At 33.3% G+C, this 12,750-nt stretch overlaps 1 pseudogene; it reads right to left on the bottom strand.

Moving 5' to 3' along the window:
• Positions 1 to 10,904: 10,904 nt before the first annotated feature.
• Positions 10,905 to 11,796, bottom strand: LOC145114127 (reticulon-like protein B17; annotated as a pseudogene).
• Positions 11,797 to 12,750: the final 954 nt, after the last annotated feature.

Below are 12,750 nucleotides of genomic sequence, written 5' to 3'. Positions count from 1 at the left end.
GATTGTGAGACAACACTTCAGTTGTATCTTTCGGGGTACAGGTTAAATCCTATCATAGTATAACCAGAGTCTCCTGGAGGGAGAGCGTGAGATTTGTGAATAGATCTATTCAGGACTGACAATCCCACACCTGAACTGCTAGCTACAGTTAGGCAAGCATGCCTGTGGTGACAAATGTCATTCATCCGACACTTGAAGAACGTCGTAAAGGTCACTAGGTCATATCAAGCATGGTTATACGACTCACAATAGTATAAACTAACCTTATTGTTTATGGGATTTCATTATTCTTTAGTTTTATTTTTATTAATAAAACTAGTTCATAATACAACTGGAGGATTCCAGGGATTTCAACTCATAGTTTTATTTTAAGTAATGAAACTACTATACATACTGGTGGTAACCAGGGTTTTCAAACAGAACATCTTATACATTACTGGTGATAGCCAGGGTTTTCATACAAAGGAGTTTCATTCAAAACAATGTTATACCATACATTTGGTGGTAACCAGACGTACAAACTAATACATTATACACTACTACAGAACACAGTGTCAAACACATATGTTAGAAAATATTGGATTTTCTTGGGAAGCATACAAACATTTTACAGACTCAATGACAGGATTTTCATTACCAAAAACATGCTTATGAACTCACCAGCTTAATGCTGATACTCTTTCAAAACTGCTTGTATTCTCAGGAAATCAGTAGACAGGTACCTCCCGAAGTTTTGAGAAGACGGAGCGTATAGAGTCACGTCTTTTACTTTTGTTTATGCTTTTGATGTATAAAAACATGAATCAAACAGATGTAAATACCCTTTTTATATATATTCAATGTAATGGTTGTGTTTACTTTGATTACTACGATACAATTGTTATGATACTACTTATGACGTCATCCACCCCCGAACGTTTCCGTCGTTCCGGTTTGGGGGTGCGACAGATTGGTATCAGAGCTCTTGTTTATAATGAACTAAGTATACCGAACCTTACATGGTATACAACTATAAACACTAAAGGGGCCGAAGTGCTCTGTAACTAAAAGTATACTTTAAAAATACAAGTATTTTTACAAGAAGTATACAAGTATACATACGTACAAGAAACTATAACATAGTAGGAACTACATAAAAGTATTTAGGGCGAGTTGGACACTACGGTTAAACCTGGGCAGTTATGTAGTCATATGTGGGGCGGTTTCCTCATACGAAGTCAGATTTGGGCGTTCTTTTTATGCACGCTCTCGGTGTAACGAAAACTATGACTTTCGTTTAGATTGCTAAGGCTAAAAAGCACTTTATCGTAAATTCACTTTTTACGTCACACGGCGTCGTGCCGGTTCTGTCGCGAAACTTCGACAGGTCATAACTTCTTCGTTATAACTCGGATTTCGGTATTCTTTATATCTCCGGAATCCTTGTTTCAACCACTACAACTTTCTTCATAGATATCGGGTTTATCTAACATTTATATTCGACGCCTATTTTTATCCTTAATTTATTAAATCGTCATAATTAAGTATAAAACACAAAATACTCAAATAATTCATTCTTATTATTTCAAAACAAATTACAAAGGTTGGCCTAGACTATTACATCATCATTAATGTCTAGCCTAGAAACAACGGCGTTACATGCGCTTATATTTCTTTATCTTTCAACATTTATATGTGATGTCATCATCGATACTTCATTTCTATTTAATCATTTTTTCCTTTCTTTCGCCTATGTTATACCTATTTTCACATTTTTATTATATTTTTAAATACAAATAATAAATTAAATATTAAGAAAAAATATAAAATTAATAATAATTTAAATTAAAACAAAAGCTTTACACATTATAAAAACAGTATTAATAAAGACAACATTGTCTAATAAAAAACTACATATTAATAAAATAACAAAATTACTAAAAAGTTATAATGTCCAATAACATTCCAAACAACTAAACGAGTAAAGTCACTTCCGTTACTTTGCAATTTGTATTGATCATTAACCGCATCCGCCTCTAAAGTAGCAGCTTCAACATCATCTAGACATTGAATAACGTTATTGTTGTAAATGTGGTTCATGTTACACTTCGGTTGGAATCTATCCACTTTGAGTTGAATCGGTGTTGTGTGCAAATGGGATGAGCAATTAATACCAAATATTGATCCCGTATCGGAACCGGTACATAATTTAAACATTTGTGACAGTACTCGGTACTTTAATATCACAAAATTCAGATTCAGTACCATCGGTACCAGTGCTGGTACCAAAAAACCGGTACCATTTCTGGTACTAGGAATATGAGTTCGTTTCAGTACTTGGTATCATTTTTTCACCCATTTTGATATGTAGGATTCTCGTGTTCGTTTCGGTTCTGTCTAAAGCTCATCCCTAATATGTGGTAGTGTTCTCGACCCATTTGATTATAAAACACATCCTCCGTGTGGCGCCAAAACCAAAATACAAGTCGTTACGGTGGACCAACTATTACATCCTCCCGAACGTTAATCCAAGCACGAGCCAACGCTACTTCCTCAATCATATACCATGGTAAGGAAAATTTTGCAGCCATTTTTCTGCAAAAATATAGAGTAAAATTTTGGTAAAAACATGGATAGTGTAATTTGATAGGTTTTCTATATATACTTATTAGATTAACAATTACAACGGAAACATACAAATTAATCTAAGGAAAACAAACAACTATAAGAGGGATCAAAACACTAACCTTTTGCAAAATAAATTTGCTTGAAGAACCTTTTTTGAAGATATCGAAATACTCCAATCCAAGAAAGGTGGTAACCAAATTAGATTACCTCTAATGGTTCACACCCAATAATTTCAAACTATTAGATGTTAAGAAGATTGAGCTTTAGAACAATAGAGATCAATTAAGAAATAATCTAATTTATCTAAAATCAAACTTCCTTCCAAGAATAGCATGGACGAAAATCTCAAGGTTGATCCATTTTTGATTTTCGTCCCTATCATATGGGATCCAAAACCTTCAATTATTCAACTTTTGAATAATTAACATTTAGTCCCTACAATTTTAATTAGTATAAATTAATTCCAAATTAATTCTAAACTAGTTTCTAATTAATTTATCATCACATGAATAATTAATAAACTATTTGTATCTCTCTCTCATAACATTCTAATACCATTTGGGTTATTAGGGGAAACCTAAAAAGGACCCTAATATTAATGGAAAGTTTTATCAATTAGTTATGACATTGGACACTATTCCAACAGTCTCCCACTTAGACAGGTCATCAACCACTATTGGTCACAAGGCTCCCATTTAATCAGCATAGCGTGCTTCCTTAGCAACTGTCAAACTTTGAAGCATATTCTTAGAGACAACCCTTAGATAAGTGATCAGTTATTCCTTTGTTCTACAAGATACGTATGAACCTGAGACATGGATATGAATCAATCTCATGGTCCAATATTATGTTTCCTGATTTCCGATTCTTGATGACCTTATTAGACTACAAGATTGAACACATCAATCTAGTCTAGGATGGGGACCAACACTATAATGTCAACATCAAATCACCGAGGGGCCCAAAATATTACTTTTCCTATTAAGGCAAAAGGAACAAATAAACTTTGATTATATAACCATGATTGACTCATCATGTCATATATGGAAAAATATTTTATAACATCTAGTTACGGTTGCGTTTAGGTAATACAAATGTACAAAAAAAATTATAAATTATAACTTATGCATCTCTCCTTGAAGAATACAAGATATTATCATCATATAATTACCCGTGATTGTATCCATGAATTAATTTCCCTAAGTGCGGGTTCTCCAATACCTAAATCTCCATTGAAGTACTCATAAGTGTTAGTTGCATCTCCATGTTATGTCTAATATCCATTATCTATCAATTAATACACCATGACAGTCTTTAATTACTACTTACTCCCAAGAGTATGACTGACTGTGGAGGTTTAAGTAACTTAATACTCGGGAAGTGGATTCTAAACATGAAAAAAAAACACAATAATAAACAATCGCATATGGTAGTTCACTAACATATATATATATATATATATATATATATATATATATATATATATATATATATATATATATATATATATATATATATATATATATATATATCGATCACTATTATTTATCACCAAATCAATTACAATTTATCATTGTTACAATTGTTTCAAATATCAACTAACTACTAAAACTAATATTAGCTCTCAGGTCTATGCTCTTAGCATGCTTGAAGTGCTTGATCTTACACATCACCTTTGCGAAAGGATCGACCGGATTGTCCTCTGATGATACTCTATTCACCATGATTTCTCTGTCTTCCACCCAATGCCTGACGTAGTGGTATTTCCTGAGTATATGCCTTAATTTCCCATGATCCTTAGGTTCTTTAGTTAAGGCGACTGCACCCTTGTTCTCATAGAAGATTTCCATGGGTTCTTCGAATGATGGAACAACTCTAAGATTACAAATGAAATTCTTTAACCAAGTTGCTTCCTTTGCGGCTTCACTTGCTGCAATATACTCGGAATCACATGTAGAGTTAGCTAATGTATTCTGCTTGTAACTCTTCCAGGTCACCGCACTACCATTCAACAAGAACACTCAATCAGATTATGGACAACTATCATCTCTATCTGTTTGGAAATTGGCATCCATATACCCACTTACTTTTAGTTCATATTTTCCACTGAAAACCAAGAACATATCTTTTGTATTTCTTAAATAGTTAAGAATATTATTTACTACTGCCAATGACTTTCTCCAGGCTTGTCCTGATATCTAATCATCATGCTTAAATCATATTCGACCTTAGGACGAGTACATGTCATGTCATACATAATCGATCCTATAGCCGAAGTGTATGAGACTCAACTCATTATGTCCATTTCATCACTACTAATGGGACATCGAGTCTTACTCAATCTTACAGTATAATGCCTAAGCAATTCCCTTTTCCTGGAATTTTTCATATTGAACCTCCTCCATATCTTATCCAAGTAAGTACTCTTCCTAAGTCTTATTAGACATTTTGATCCATCTCTATAGATCCTTGTTCTAAGTAGGAATGTTATTTGGGTCGGAACCGGACTGAACCGACCCGAACTCGAATAACCCGAAAACCGAATAAGGGTAATTGCATGAATCGAAAACCAAACCGATTAACCAATACGGGTTCGGTACGGTTCGGGTATTAATTGGTTTGGTTCGGTTATTACCCAAATAACCCGAATAACATGTACAATATGATTAAGGACATATATAACCGAAAAAAACCAAATAACCCGTATTAGGATTCTATAACCCGAATAACCCGAATAATAGAATAACAATGTACTTTTATACATCAACATAAAACATTCAAAGACTAAAATAACACAATAACACATTGAAAGAATAACAATTACATAGTAGATTAAAACATTCAAAGTAGGAATTAATTTCTTACTTGAGTTTCAAAGACTAAGGAGAATTAATTTCTTACTTGAGTTTCTTGAGTTGGAGCCCAATTTTCCATGAATAGACAAAGTAGGAATTCGTGAATCCTTAAAGATAATAGGAAGGGTCGATTTTTGAAAGTTTGAAACAAGAGGAAGGATTGACAGAAGTGATTTCGAGTTTTCAAATAGATAAGAAGATTGGTCGATTTTGAAACGAAAAGAACAAGCATAGGTTTTTTTTCTGTTATGAACCACGAGGACAAAAGTGTGAATCGTGATTTTGATTTCTATCGATTGGAGAAATGGGAGGAGGAATGGTTATTCGAGGCGGGTATTTAGAACCAAATAAGCTCTTATTTGGGTAACCCAAACCGAATAAGCAAAATATAGATACCCGAAACCTGAATCAAAATGCTTATTCGGGCCTAATTCGGTTCAGTTTGGTTAGGGTTTTCAGGCTAAATTCTCATCCCTAATTCCAAGTATATATGTTATCTCTCCTAGATCCTTCATAGAGAAACATTTCCGACACCAAGATTTCACTTCTTGCAAAGTTAGGATATTATTTCCTATAAGTAGTATATAATCCACATACAAGAATAGAAAGACTACAACACTCCCACTATCTTTAACATACACACATGACTCATCTTCACTTATAGAAAATCCAAATTCTTTGACCTTTTCATGAAAGCAAGAATTCTAGCTACGATATGCTTATTAAGTCCAGAGATTGACTTTTCAAGCTTATACACCTTATTAGGATACTTGGTATGTTCAAAACCCTATAGTTGTGTTATATATGATGGAAAACGTACCTAATCCAACAATATACACATCCTATGTTAATTTTCCATTTAAAAAAGCGGTTTTAACATCCATTTTCCATTGAATGGACTTGATCTTAGTTATTGGTGAGAAGGTTTCATCATAATCAATCCTCCGGGTTTGAGTATATCTATTCACCACCAACCTAGCTTTTAACGTGTGTAAATTCCCATCCATGTCAGTCTTCTTTTTGAAAATCCATTTATAACCTACTGTCTTTAGATCGGTTGTACGATCATTCAAATTTCAAAATTGGTTATCATAAATGGATTGAATCTTGTAATCCATTGCCTCTTACCATTGATCAGCCTCAAGGACTGCCATGATTTCCTTGTAGTTAGCTGGCTCATTCATCTTTACAAGTGTTTTATCACTAATAAACATGTCCCCATCTAAAGTAAAATGAAAACCATAGAACGCGGGAGTCATGGTAACTCTACTAGATATCTGAAGAGGTGATGAATTGTCAAATGGGTCAACAGGTATCTCAACCTCAGGTTGAGTGGTAGTGTCAACTAAATTTTCCCCATTGGTTGACTCTCGAATTTCTTCAATATGAATTGTACTCACATTGTCATCTTTATATATAAGTTCTCTTTCTTGAAAGACTCATCTTCGAGATATAACGTCCACATTTTTTGGGACTGTAGAACATATAATCAAATGACTTTTGTGGACAACCAATGAATATACACTTTTAGGCTCTAGCTTCAATTTTATATTGGGTCTCAAGCATAACGAGAACCTTAAGTCCAGACCTCAATATGTGTGAGTGAAGCATGTTTTCCACTCCATATTTCATGAGGTGTCATGGAAACCTTCTTGGTTGGAACAATGTTTAAGATATGGGTGGCTGTCTCTAAGGAGTACCCCCATAAAGTTATCGAGAGAGAAGCTTGACTCATCATGGAACGAACCATGTCCAACAAAGTTTGATTTTTCCTCTCAGCAACACCATTGATTTGAGGTGTTCTAGGAGGAGTCAATTGTGAAACTATTCCACATTCCTTTAGATACTCGTTAAACTCGATACTAAGATATTCTCCTCCCCTGTCGTATCAGAGCATCTTTATCTTTTTGCATAGTTGATTTTCTACTTCATGTTTAAACTCTTTAAACTTTTCAAATATAACCATATCTACTATAATCATCAATAAATGTCACGTAGTAGCAGTTTGCGTTCCTTGTCGCAAATCTGAAGGGTCCACACATATCGGTGTGGATTATGTTCAAAAATCTGTCACATATTTCACATGTCCATGTCAATGGTGTTATTGTCATCTTTCCTAATAAACAACACTCACATTCATCATCTAACTTTAGGTTAAATGATTCCAAGACTCTATCCTTTTGGAGTTAGGCAATGCGTTTCTTATTTATATGCCCAAGACGACAATACCATAAGCACACCTTGTCTAACACATTAAAACAATCAATATTTAGTACATTCTTACTCATATTATTCACAAAAACACACAACAGTTTCATACACACACCATTACAAGGATAAGCTTTGAATACAAAAGAACCATCTTTATAAAACAAAAATATTTCCATTAAAATCATCAAATGAATAACGGAAACCGTGTATGAACAATGCATGGAATAAAATTATGTTTCTAGTAATCTTAGATGAATAACAATAATTTATTAAATCTATTCTAACTCCATTATCAAGCAAGAGCTCATAAATCCCAATCCCCGTGACAAGCACAATACGCCTATTCCCCATGATCAGACTCAGTTCCCCATGCTTGAGCTTCTCACTTTCCTTTAGGCCCTGCATATCAGAACAAATGTGAAAACCATATCTTGTATCAAGGACCCATTAATTTGAAGTTTTAGTGTTATAGAGTTTGATCATGTACGTACCAAAGGAGGAGCCGAACACCTTGGCTTTACCATCCTTTATTTCTTGCAGGTACTTTGGGCGGTTTCTCTTCCAATGGCCCTTTTGGTTACAGCGAAAGAAAGTGGCCTCTTTTATATCATTAACATGTGGAATATCATACTTGGCCTTTCCCTTTGACCCCTTACTAGACTCTCCAGTAGGGGATTTACCTATTGACTTAGGTTGGGAATAAGCATTTTTTTTCTTTTCCCCTACCATGTTGAATGGCCAGGCCAGGAGAAGCAGAGGTAGAAAAAACATGAGACTTTCTCATACCTGCCTGGGCAGTTTGCAACAAATTGTGGAGTTGCATCAATGTGGTTTCTATGTTGTTCAAATGATAAGTCAGAATGAACTGATCATACTAACTAGGTAACAAGTTAAGGACCATGTCAAAAGCTAAGTCCTTATCGAAGTGCATGTTGAGCTTCTTAAGCCTTCCAATGTGTCTTTTCATTTTTTCACGTGAGTACATACAAACTCTCCTTCTAGTAGCTTGCACGCCATTAGGGTTTTGACAACTTCAAAGCATTTTTTCCTCACCTTCTTATGGAACATTTCCGCAAGTTGCAAGTTCATCTCAAATGCCCAAGTGTCCTAAAAGGTCTTTTTGGGGCTCTAGGGACATTGTCGCTATCATGACGCAAGAGACCTTTGTGGTGTCATCAACTTGTTATTTATAAGTATCAATTTTTTCAAGTGTGGCAGTATCTAAATCAATCTTCGAAATTTGGTTATCGAGAACATACTCCTTGTTCTCATAACGAGGGGTCGTCTTTATATTTCGCATCTAGTCCAAGTATTAAGGACCGATCAACTTTTCCCTTGATAAAATAAGGAGAAGAATGAAGTTTGAACTTGAAATGGATTGTGATGATGGAGGAGGAAGGAGATCATTGTATTTAGACATCTATGAGAGAAATAGTTCTAGTTAGTTGATATATATTTCCTTGATATAATTTTAACCCAGTTTATACTTATGGCTAGGAACCATATTTTACATTAATTTTATGAAGATGGATGTCATATTACAAATTTATTTTAGGCAGGCAACACACTTTACCAATTTCAATCACAATGAAATTCCTAGATCTTTTGAGATTCATTGATCTTACCAATGACATGTTAATCTCATATTATGCTCTTAAATTTTTGGTTGGGATACCAAGGACAACAAACAAGATTGTGAATTAACAAACCACAAACTCGAGTTGATGTGCCAGTAATCCACACACGCTCCATCAAGAAACCACAAATTTGAGTTGCCATATCACCTTGCCTCTTATAGTCTCAAATTAATGTGTCGGTAAACCACACACACTCCATTAATAGACTTATAAATAAATGATGCGCGTTTCATGGATTAGCATATAATTCACGTTTTGCTAATATCAAAATGGGAATTTTTGTTGGATACTTTTAAGTTAATACTTTTAACTTGACATCAACCTATTGAACACTTTCGGCTAACTCCATTGGTCCACATAAATAGTGATGGCTGAAAAGACACCCATTAAATGTTCATTTTATAGGTCGTTTTCTTATACCATCTTAAAGTGATTAGAATGGATGGGGCCTACTCTTGATCCAAAAATCGATGTATTTAACTTTTAGTTATATATATATATATATATATATATATATATAAATAAAGTACAAAATTTAAACTTTTTAAAATTATAAATTGTTTAATCATATTAATTTCGGTTAACCATGTGTGTTCAAATGATAATATTTAATTACTATTTAAATTTTCGATCATGTGATGACACATGTAAATAGATAATATTAAACACATGCACATATATATATATATATATATATATATATATATATATATATATATATATATATATATATATATATATATATATATAGCATTCAGAAATCATATATGTATATAGATAAAATTTGAATGAATTAATTAATCCTAATTATCCATGTTTAAGTAATTTACCAATTAAATGCTTAAATCATGATATCGATTAATTTAATTCAAATATCTATATACATTTTCGATTATATATATATATATATATATATATATATATATATATATATATATATATATATATATATATTACCAAAAATAATTTAAACTATTTAAATTTCTTATTCATTTAAAAACTTTGATCATTTAAATCTCAAGTTTTACCAATAAGGAATGGATTTCAAATTAGGTAGCCAATATTATCCAAGATAATTATGGTACTCTTGGGGTTTTAGAAAATCCCATAAGGATTTTGAAAAATCCAAATCTCATAATTATTTGGCTTATTAATAAATCTTAGATAATCTCTTAGGTTAAATCAAAGGGGAAATGACACAAATGCCCTACGAACTTTCTAAGGTTGGTCCCTTTAGTCCCTAAACTATTTTTGTGGCTTTATGAGGGAACGAACTCGTAGACAACCTGTCTATTTAGTCCCCTAGACTTGTTTTAAACGGTTTACTTGCCACATCTACAATATTTGCCCCATCATCCAAGTCAACATTCAGACTTGGACCTTAATTTTCGTTGTTTGAGTACTTTGAAAGTCAACACATGCTTCAGTTCAACTTGTCATCGTACCAGCTTCTCCGAAACTGACACCGACACCATCAACACACTCATAACACACTCATCGGCTCCACTAAATACAGTTTGATCATAATATTTTCCTCAACGGCTTTTAGAATGGCGTCTTCTTTAATCTTAAGGTTTCTCTTGCTTTATGACTTTTAGGAAATAGAATTTGAGAATTTCAAAAGGGGTAGACCCAGGTGAGATATTAAAGAAAGCTTGCTGAAAACGAAAATCAAATCTGTGAGTGGTGTTGAAGTTTGTAAAATTCAAAAGGGGTAAAAGAGCTTGCCTTACCTAAATCTAATGCCTGTTGTGAAACATGAAGATAAGAAACAGAGTGAACCGAACCTGAACCAGAGGGTTGATTTTCCGACATCATTCCACATTATCAAATCATTTATCAGGAATCTGATTTAATCGAAATTGTGTAATCCTCTTCGTTTCCTTCTAAAATAACAATACAATCAAGATGAGAAGAAAATCAATATAACCCTAGATCAGAACAAGAATTGAAGCAAGATAAATTTGATTATTCTTACTTGGGGATGGAATGGAAGGGAAATAAATTGATTTCTCCTTCTTCGATCTACCACTATGTCTCATTTTCTTTTGTTTTTTGTTAACAACGATCGACTCATCAACAACAATCAAATACTTATCCTCTCGAATCTCTTTTGTTCACCTCATGTGTCTTCTAGTATTTCTAGGTGAACCGATATTAGCAAATCCTTTCTTGAAGAGACGACGAGATCCATATAGGTCAATGACCTCATCGAAGACATCGACTATGGTTTTTGATCTATTAGCGGGGGAAGGTGAAAGGATGAGGAGGCCGTGAAGGGAGAGATGAATTTTATGTTTTGGAGAAAGAGTGTTCTTGGGTTGCGGGTGTTGTATGGTGGTGGTGAGTCCATTGATTTGGTTGGGTGGAAGAATTAGAAGAAGGAGATGGTGTTGATAATGGGTTTTAATGTTGCAGGTACATATTTGAAAAATAGGGAGGGGAAGGAGACGACAATGGGGGGGTGAGGTATAATTACGTGGCATTAATAAATAAAGTGGCAAAAATATGACTATCTTACCCCTTCAAAATATCAAAAAGGACGTAATCAACCCAACAAAAACAAGTTCATTCCTTTATAAAGCTATGAAAATAGTTTAGGGACTAAATGGACCAACCCTAGAAAGTTCGTAGGGTATTTGTGTCATTTCCCCTAAATCAAACCCCTTAGAAGATAATTACTAAGAATATTTTAAACCATTTTAAAACCATAATACATCCAGGTTTCGATTATAACCTAATCTTTATGAAAATTTTATGTTCTTCATAAGAACATGGCAAACAAAATTTAATTCTAGCTTTATGTTGTGCAAATATCATTTAAGCATTGGATTTGATACCACTGATAGGTTTTATATATACAATTACTAGATTAACAATGGAATCGGAAATATTAAAATTAGTCTAAGGCAAGCAAACAACAAAAACCTACAAGGATCTTTAGCCTAAATATTAATAACAACTACAAGAGGGATCAAAACACCAACCTTTAGCAAAACTAATTTGCTTGAAGAATCTTAGATGAATATCCCAATATACTCCAAGCCAAATAAGGTAGTAAGCAAATTAGATTACCTCTAATGGTTCATACACAATAGTTCAAACTATTAGATGCTAAGAAGATTAACCCTTACAACAATAGAGATCGACTGAAGAATTAACCAAGAGAGAAGAGAAACTCATAGTTTGTCAAGCAGAGAATAGTGGGAAAAAATTTATGAGGTATTAGGGGGTATTTTGATAGGTTTTCTATATATATATATATATATATATATATATATATATATATATATATATATATATATATATATATATATATATATATATATATATATGACTTTTAGGTCCCGGAAGCAATTAAAATAACCCTACGCGTACATCCACCCTAGGATCTATGTTTTACTTGTTATAGCAACCTACTTTCAAAACTATGAATTTAA

Source organism: Lactuca virosa, chromosome 5 (genome assembly GCF_052849685.1).
Source record: "Lactuca virosa cultivar CGN04683 chromosome 5, Lactuca_virosa_CGN04683_v6, whole genome shotgun sequence".
Classification (NCBI taxonomy): domain Eukaryota; kingdom Viridiplantae; phylum Streptophyta; class Magnoliopsida; order Asterales; family Asteraceae; genus Lactuca; species Lactuca virosa.
This window is presented reverse-complemented; position numbering and strand designations above follow the sequence as displayed.